This window comes from Lepisma saccharinum, chromosome 29 (genome assembly GCF_977018435.1).
Source record: "Lepisma saccharinum chromosome 29, izLepSacc3.1, whole genome shotgun sequence".
In the NCBI taxonomy this organism is placed as follows: domain Eukaryota; kingdom Metazoa; phylum Arthropoda; class Insecta; order Zygentoma; family Lepismatidae; genus Lepisma; species Lepisma saccharinum.
In genome coordinates this window covers 21295096-21302774 of record NC_139257.1, presented here as the reverse complement: position 1 = coordinate 21302774, position 7679 = coordinate 21295096, and the positions used below count along the sequence as shown (strand labels likewise).

The 7679-nt window shown below is 38.9% G+C and overlaps 1 protein-coding gene across 1 annotated transcript in view; it reads left to right on the top strand.

Moving 5' to 3' along the window:
* The first annotated feature begins 2292 nt into the window (after positions 1–2292).
* LOC145981419 (ATP-dependent DNA/RNA helicase DHX36-like) overlaps positions 2293–7679 on the top strand; it is an 80806-nt gene continuing 75419 nt past the window's right edge. Inside the window, exon 1 of the mRNA XM_083114655.1 lies at positions 2293–2433. The gene's annotated coding sequence lies outside the window, so the exon portion shown is untranslated. The remainder of the gene's footprint in view (positions 2434–7679) is intronic.

The following is a 7679-nucleotide window of genomic DNA, read 5'->3' as shown; positions in this document are numbered from 1 at the left end:
ATTTTCACCTCAAAAAACCGGTGCGCAGTCTTACCCGCCGCGCAGTCTTACCCCACCTTACTCTACCCTCGTAAATTATGCAAAAAAGGGGTAGAAGTTGGTGCTAAATCATTTGTGTTCGAACAAACGATTTGAATTATTTTTTCAACACGTTCAATTTCACATTAATAATGGAAAACAAGCACGCAAACTATTTTTGAAAGACAGAAGTGCTTCATAAATGCATTCCAAATATAATTCTTTTTACATTAACATGTACGTATAACTTTCATGCACGATATGTTTCACATATAGGCCTATGCAACATGGAGCGACGTGGACACTAAATTGTGTATGTATTCAAAGTTTCTTTAATACATATTATATACAACATATATTATTTAAATATATTACACAACCTATTCATGCATCTCACAACATCCAACAACAAAAATTACATAAATTGTCAGCCGGCCGCCGTGGCGGAGTGGTTAGCACATCGCGCTACGACGCCAGGGGTTCGGATCCTGGCCTGAGCATGGATGTTTGTGCGTGTCCATTAATCAGTTTCATTACTCATCCACATTTTCGCAAATTAGCCAAAAGTAGCCTAGCACAAGACGCGAAGTATAACAAATCAAATCAATCAATCAATACATAAATGGTCTCAAATGTGCACACTCCCTTTCCTCGAAACAATTGTTCATGCATTTAGAACATTTTAGAACATGCAGTCAAAACGTGGTATAGTTACAGGAAAAAGGCACTATAAATCGCAGAAAACAATACTCTTTGTAATAAAATATCGCTAAAATTTCACCATTCGAATTACATGAACATTACTAAAGGAAAAAGCAACAAGCGTCACCAACAACAACCAGGGAGCTCACACAATGGTTAGGCAATATCACCGACTTTGACGTCAGAGTTACGGAAAATTCCACGTTTTGACTGCTTACAGCGCTATTTTTACCATGGTGGCGAGAATTGGAACTATTTTTTCCCCCCCACAATTCGCGAGCGCATTGCTTCATTAGCATATCTACGAAGTTTCAGACTGCTACTCTCATTACAGCCCGTGCTGTACCACTCTGAACACCGTCACTTTAATTATAACCACCTGGTATTTCTCTGTCTGGTAATTTACAATGCATTACAGAGAACAATGATAAATCGCGAGCAAGAAAATTTTTGAATCAAATTTTTTTGCACCCTGAAATCAATATTGATTTAATAGGGTGCAAATAATTTCACGGGACGCCAATGCATTCTCTCTTTTACAACTTTTGTGCCTCCCCGATGGTGTAATGGTAACATCGTCGCCGTGTGATCAAGGGGTACCCGGTGGAGGCACAGTGATTTGGATCCCAATTTAAACTGTAGGTCCAGTCCCGATTAGCCTTTCTGTGCGTAAAGTGGACTTACAACCACAAATCAATCAATCTTACAACTTACTTTCATTTAGATCATGCGGCGCCCAGGACCGTCTCCCGCTGCTAGCTACGGTTCTGAACTTGATAAGGTTAAGAAAAGCAGGCATTGCGAGCGAAGCGATCAAGAAGATTTTTTGAAAAGTATTTTTATTTGCATAAAATTTGAAGTTGTGGGCGGTAATTGCCCCCTGCAGGTACACTTGGCCGTCAATGTTTGTCCCCTTGAACTCATATCGGTCCAGGGTTGGGAGGGGCAATGCCCCCTGCCCCCCTCTGTGGTTGCGCCACTGTTCTGGAATAAAAACAAACAATTTCCGATACGTCCCAGACACTTGCAATGCAAAACGTCGAGAATTCACAAGTTTTTAAAATGACCATTCGTTATTTCCCTACTGCCCGGGATCCCGAAAAGTCATTTCCCGAAGTCGGGATGATTTTTTTTTCCCGATCCCGGTTCCGACTTTTCGGGATCCCAGTACATATTCTCTGGTGACGCATCTTCTTACCTCCATGCACATCTGTCTACGTACTGTTTTCTGCCTGTAAAACCCAAGCGATTGTGACTGGCCCATTGTTTTGATTCGCCATTCTTCCCTCTCCCCCTCACACACAACTTGAAGGGTGAAGGGTGAAGCCGGCAAGCGGCAAGACACATTTCAAAATTGCGCGCCGTGGGATTTGTCCGTCTATGGATTTGTCAATGGTGCTCCTTGGGATCATAGACTTGGGATCCAGAGGCAACGAAAGGAAAATTGGACGTTTCTTCTTCCCCTTATATTAGAATGAAGTACACAAAAATGAAATAAAAATATTTTCGTAAAATATACTGTTTACGTTATCAGCAGTATCTGTGCGCATCGTAGGGAAAATCCCTTTCAGCAATTGACCAATCAACAGTTTCCGAATGTTCTCTGCTATTTCATTCCATTGAGAGAATAGAATAGTTATATTGTTTGTGGTAGTGAGTACCTTAAAACAAAAACGATTTGAGGGAAAATCGTGGAGTACCTTCTAAAAGAAGGTAAGTATCGTTATTTTGAAGATATGATTAACATGATAGACTATCAAGGCAACAAAATACGTAAATTGACAAAAATAGAAGTAGAACTCAACGGAGAAAATTATGTTCTTGAATGAAAACATTCCCCCTTGTCTCACGAGCTGTAAATTTACTTTCCAGTTTGAGTATTCTTCTACGATAGGGATTATAAATGTAGAAGGGAAAGAAAGAGGCAATTTCGCGAGTGGCACTGTCACGAAATATATTAATTGAAAGCCGGGAAACGTCTAACTCGTTTATTCTGTAATTGTTGACATTCGTACTTACCTAGTCTGCATTGCGAATGATTGTTTAACAAGAGATTTAGCTTTTTTGAACGAAAATAATTTCCATTTTCGAGATAACGAGTAAATAATCTTCCTTGTTTTCCCCCTTCCGTAGGTATTTTTCGGTGAAAATGAATGCTCATGGAACCCAACCTAGTAACAGTTTCATACATCGGAGACACATTTCTTCAATTTTAAACAAGAAACTACTTACGGAAATGAGTTTCTCCAAGGTTTACAACGTTCGTCGAGGTATTTTCTTTCATCGTGGAATATATTTGACCGGGAAATCATGTATTTTTCAAGAGAAATATCTCACCGACGCACAATTGCCATTGCTTTCATTTGCTACGACAACCGGATGCTGCGTACGTTTGATGACGTAAGCCCCTGTCAGTGTTTCAAACCCCCTTTTTTTTACTATGCTTGCCTAACGTAACCTAACCTTATTGGAAATGGTTTGTGGGGCTATCCTTGAATGGTTCATGGAGTTATCGGTCAGCTACCGTGCATAATGGTTTGTGGGGCTATTCATCAGCTACCCAGGCTATACGTCAGCTACCCGTGCATAATGTATAATTTCCACTGGTGACAAACAAGATAGTAGGTATTTTTTTGGTGAAGAAGGTTGAAACACTGCATTCCCACAACATTCATGTATCTCCGTTGCACGATAGCTCGTGCCACCATTACTATCGACTTTGTGAATCAAATGTTCCGTGCGTTTGATTACGTAACCCCCTGTCAGTGTAGCAACCATGCGGTAGTTTTACAAGATGACGTGTGAGCGGGATTTTTTTTTCAATTTAATTTTCTGTTTGCTTAACCTAACCTTCCGGGAATGGTTTGTGGATTAAAAACAATCATTTTTCGGTTAGTAAGTGTTAGTGTAACAACCACGCAGTAGTTTTACAAGATGATGTGTGAGCTTTTTTTTTTTCCAATTCAATTTTCTGGGTTTGCCTAACCTAACTTTCCGTGAATAGTAGACAACGTGAGTCAAAATTTGGCCGCCAATTAGCAACGACCAATAAATACTTATAATGTTAAAAATAACGCTTTTTTCATTGAAAAAAGAGTAATCCCTAGTTGAAAAATGTTTCGCTATGTATATGAGGTAAGTAGAAATTAATTTTATTTCAAAATGAATGAGTTAAATGTGTTTCCGCTATATCTAACTAGTACCCGTGAGTCAAGATGTGCCCGCCATATTGTGTGTTCCGGAAGCGAAAAAAAGGAATAAAAAAAATACTCATAATGTGATAAATTGCGTTTGTTTCTATGTAAAAAGCATAATGGCACCTTGAACTATGTTCCGCAATACGCAATTGGTAAGTACGAACCATGCGAAACACAAAATATGGAATTTTAATGTGTCTCCGATCTTTGAATCTTTTACCCCTAACCTAACCTCGTAGGCATACCTCGTCCCCATGATTGTTAGTGGGGCTACCCATGGATGGTTGATGTTAGCCCCAAAAACCATCCATGGGTAGCCCCACAAACCATTGACGTTAGCCCCAAAAATTCACGATAGCCCCAGAAACCATTGACGTTAGCCCCAAAAATTCACGATAGCCCCACGAACCATTACGGGTAAGAGGTATGCCTACAAGGTTAGGTTAGGTTCCATTAGCACTGACGTTAGCCCCAAAAACCATCCACGGGTAGCCCCAAAAATTCACGATAGCCCCACGAACCATTACAGGGACGAGGAATGCATACGGGGTAGGTTAGGTCCCATTAGCACTCGCATACAAACATGAATTAACGGTGAAATAACTTGACCGTTGAGAGAGGACACTAGTACGACCTATCACAAGTCTACAGAAACTCAATTACGTAAATACTTTCTCCTGTAAATTTCAAGAAATCCGTTTCCCGGCTTTGAAAATTTTACCATAGTGGTAACGGTTCCGATTGTTTTATGATATTTTTTTTCAAATTCTCCTAGCACAAAGACTATAATTATCGTAGAATATTGCAAATCATTGTCACACAAAATTTGAAACTTAAAGTAATGTACACTGTTTGGACTTGAAAAAAAGTTATTTATGTTGAAAAAAATTACTTAAAAATTACCTTACGCAAACATGCATGCTTCCCATAAACAAGGTATTTTCTGTTGACAAGAGACAGTAGATATCATAGAAGAGTGGGAATGAATGTAAAGTAAATTGGAACCTTAGTAGAATGCATTCAGGGACTTTATTAATTTTAATACTAAGAGAACCAAACCTGACCTGCCTAACCTAATCACGAAAGCATATATTGAACAAAATCTTAAGTCATCGCTAAAATTCAGGAGCGATTTTACAATACCGGACCCTTCTCCAATTTTGTTCATATCTCGCATACTCACTAATTTAGGGCTCTTAATCACGAATCTGAAGTTAAAATTTGGCGCTCATGTGTTGAATTTGCAAAAAAAAGGGTGTCCGTGATCTCAACCGGCAATGTGCGATTGCTCATTATTTATCGCAAGATTTTTGCATTTTGAATACTAAGAACGAAATATATATTCCTGATATTACTACGACCCCAAATTTTAACTATGTTTACCTAACCTAACCTTGCATCATTGTGGGGGTTGAAGGCTAATTCCGACCAGGCACCGTAAAAAAATGTCAGTTTCGTAGTACTTGAGCGTCAATAACTACACAATCGTCATTAAATGTCCTAAATTATTGAGTATGCGAAATATGAACGAATACCCCCGTATTATTAATATTTACCCAAATGAAAGTGACTAAAAATTAGCTTTTTTCAAAGCAAAATTTACGAAGGTACTAGTTCAGTATAGTGGAGACACCTAGAAATAATTTATTTCACACTTTTTTACATTGCTAACGTACAATTCTGCATTGTGGAACATTTCTTTAGGTGTAATAATGAATTTGTAACGAAAATAATGTATATTTCTTACATTTACTGTTCTTCATTTTCTCTGTTCTCTAACACCCAATATGGGGATAGCGTACTGGTTCATCGCACGATGTGGCAGTGTTTTGTCGATTTGGAGTGTGAATGCAACCTTATTCACCGAAATATACCTAATTTCGTGGCCGGATTGGAAATTATGCTAATACCTCTTTAGCCCCACAAACCATTTCCGGTAAACACAGTTAAAAAAAACTTCAGGATGCATCCTAGACACGTCATCTTCTTATGAAAAAACTGCGTGGTTTGCAACACTTATTGGGGGTTACATCATCTAAAACACTGAACATCGTGTTCACGTGCAGAAAGCAAATGGCAGCAACAGCAATTCCGTGTTGGAGAGATATTTTTCCAGAAGAAAACATGAATTGGGGTTGGAAAGGATAAAAACTACATTCCCGAACTTCTGCACGTTTATTTACAATTTCTACACGTAACCACCAAATCTTAACTACATAATTAGTGAATAAGGCCCTTTTTTGGTATTGTAAAATCACAACCTTTTACATGTTATTTTGAAAGTTCCACACGAAAGTGCCAAATTTTAACTGCAGATTTGTGATTAGGAGCTCAAAATTAGTGAGTATGCGGAATATGGACGAAATTGGAGAAGGGTCCGGTATTGTAAAATCATACCAAAATTCCGCAGTAGGTGTGAAATCAAACCATGTAAAAATTACATTCGTAGCATGATGAAATCGCAATAAAACAAAAGGAACTTGGTACCAAATGGTTACTACTTTCTTCAGTGCTCACAGTGTCTTGTATTCTGCAATTAAAAATTGGAAAATTATATATACACACAGTTTTGAGGCAAAGCGCTTTGAATTTTAATGTAGGAACTAGAGTACTGCATTGGATCACTTTCGATCAAACCTCCCACGCTTCAGAGTGATACACTCGAATATATAGAATATCAAATATCATTTCAATGGGACAATAATAGTAGAAACGTATGTGTAAAAATTAGAGCTGAGCCGGTACCGATGCCGATACTTGTATCATTCCAGTACAAAGTAACAAAGGCTAGTTACCGAGCCAATAAATAATAACAGAAAGAATCATGGTACTTCCATTTGATGAAAAGTAAAGTTCCTGATACATATTTTATGTACATTATTGTAAGTAGTTGTGTACATAAATCCTTAGAGGGTCCTCTCCGAAGGTGTCGTCATCGTCTTGTAATCAATAGATCGCAGGTTCGATACTCAGTGGAGGTACATAGTGGCTCGGGTCCATTTTAAAATGTAGGTCCAGTCCCGATTACCATATCTTTCTTAGTACTGTCATTCAAAGCCGTATGTTCCCAATCTAATCTCGTCAGAAATTATTGATTGATTTGCTGTATTTTACTTTGCTTTTTGTGCCAGTTTTGGCTAATTTGCGAAGATGGGGATGAGTAATGATGTGATGAAATTGATGAATGGACACTCCCAAACATCCATGCAAAGGCTGGGATTCGAACCCAGGCATCGTAGCGCGATGTTCTAACCACTCCGCCACGGGGGCCGGCTTTCGGCAGAAATAAATAGCCATCATTGGCCGATACCGGCAGTCACACGAAAGACAGAAGTAAAGAGGATAAGAATAGATTGCTGATTCCCATTCGCGCATGAATGTAGATAAAACAAAGCTAATTTCACAGTGTCCTTCAACCCTCTTTTCCAAGAACTCCACAACTATCTCATCACCCTATCTTACCACCACGAGCTTCAAGCAAGAATTGTCAATGAATGGTTTATTTCCCACAGCGTTAACTAAGCAGTTAGATGCCTTCATAGTCACGTTTGGGTTCAGCTTTCACTTACGCATACCTTTGATCTTGCCATCTGCTTCCCAGGAGGGTGGGGTTTCATCTAGTGTTTCTAGGAAAATCTGTGGAACTTCCTGTGCTGGCCTCCCAAACTGTCACAAGGAAGGGTGAATGAACTTTTAAAAAGGACAAATGTTGAGTTGAGCTGTTGCCTTTGCCACTGAAAATCTTTGGTATCAGATGGTATC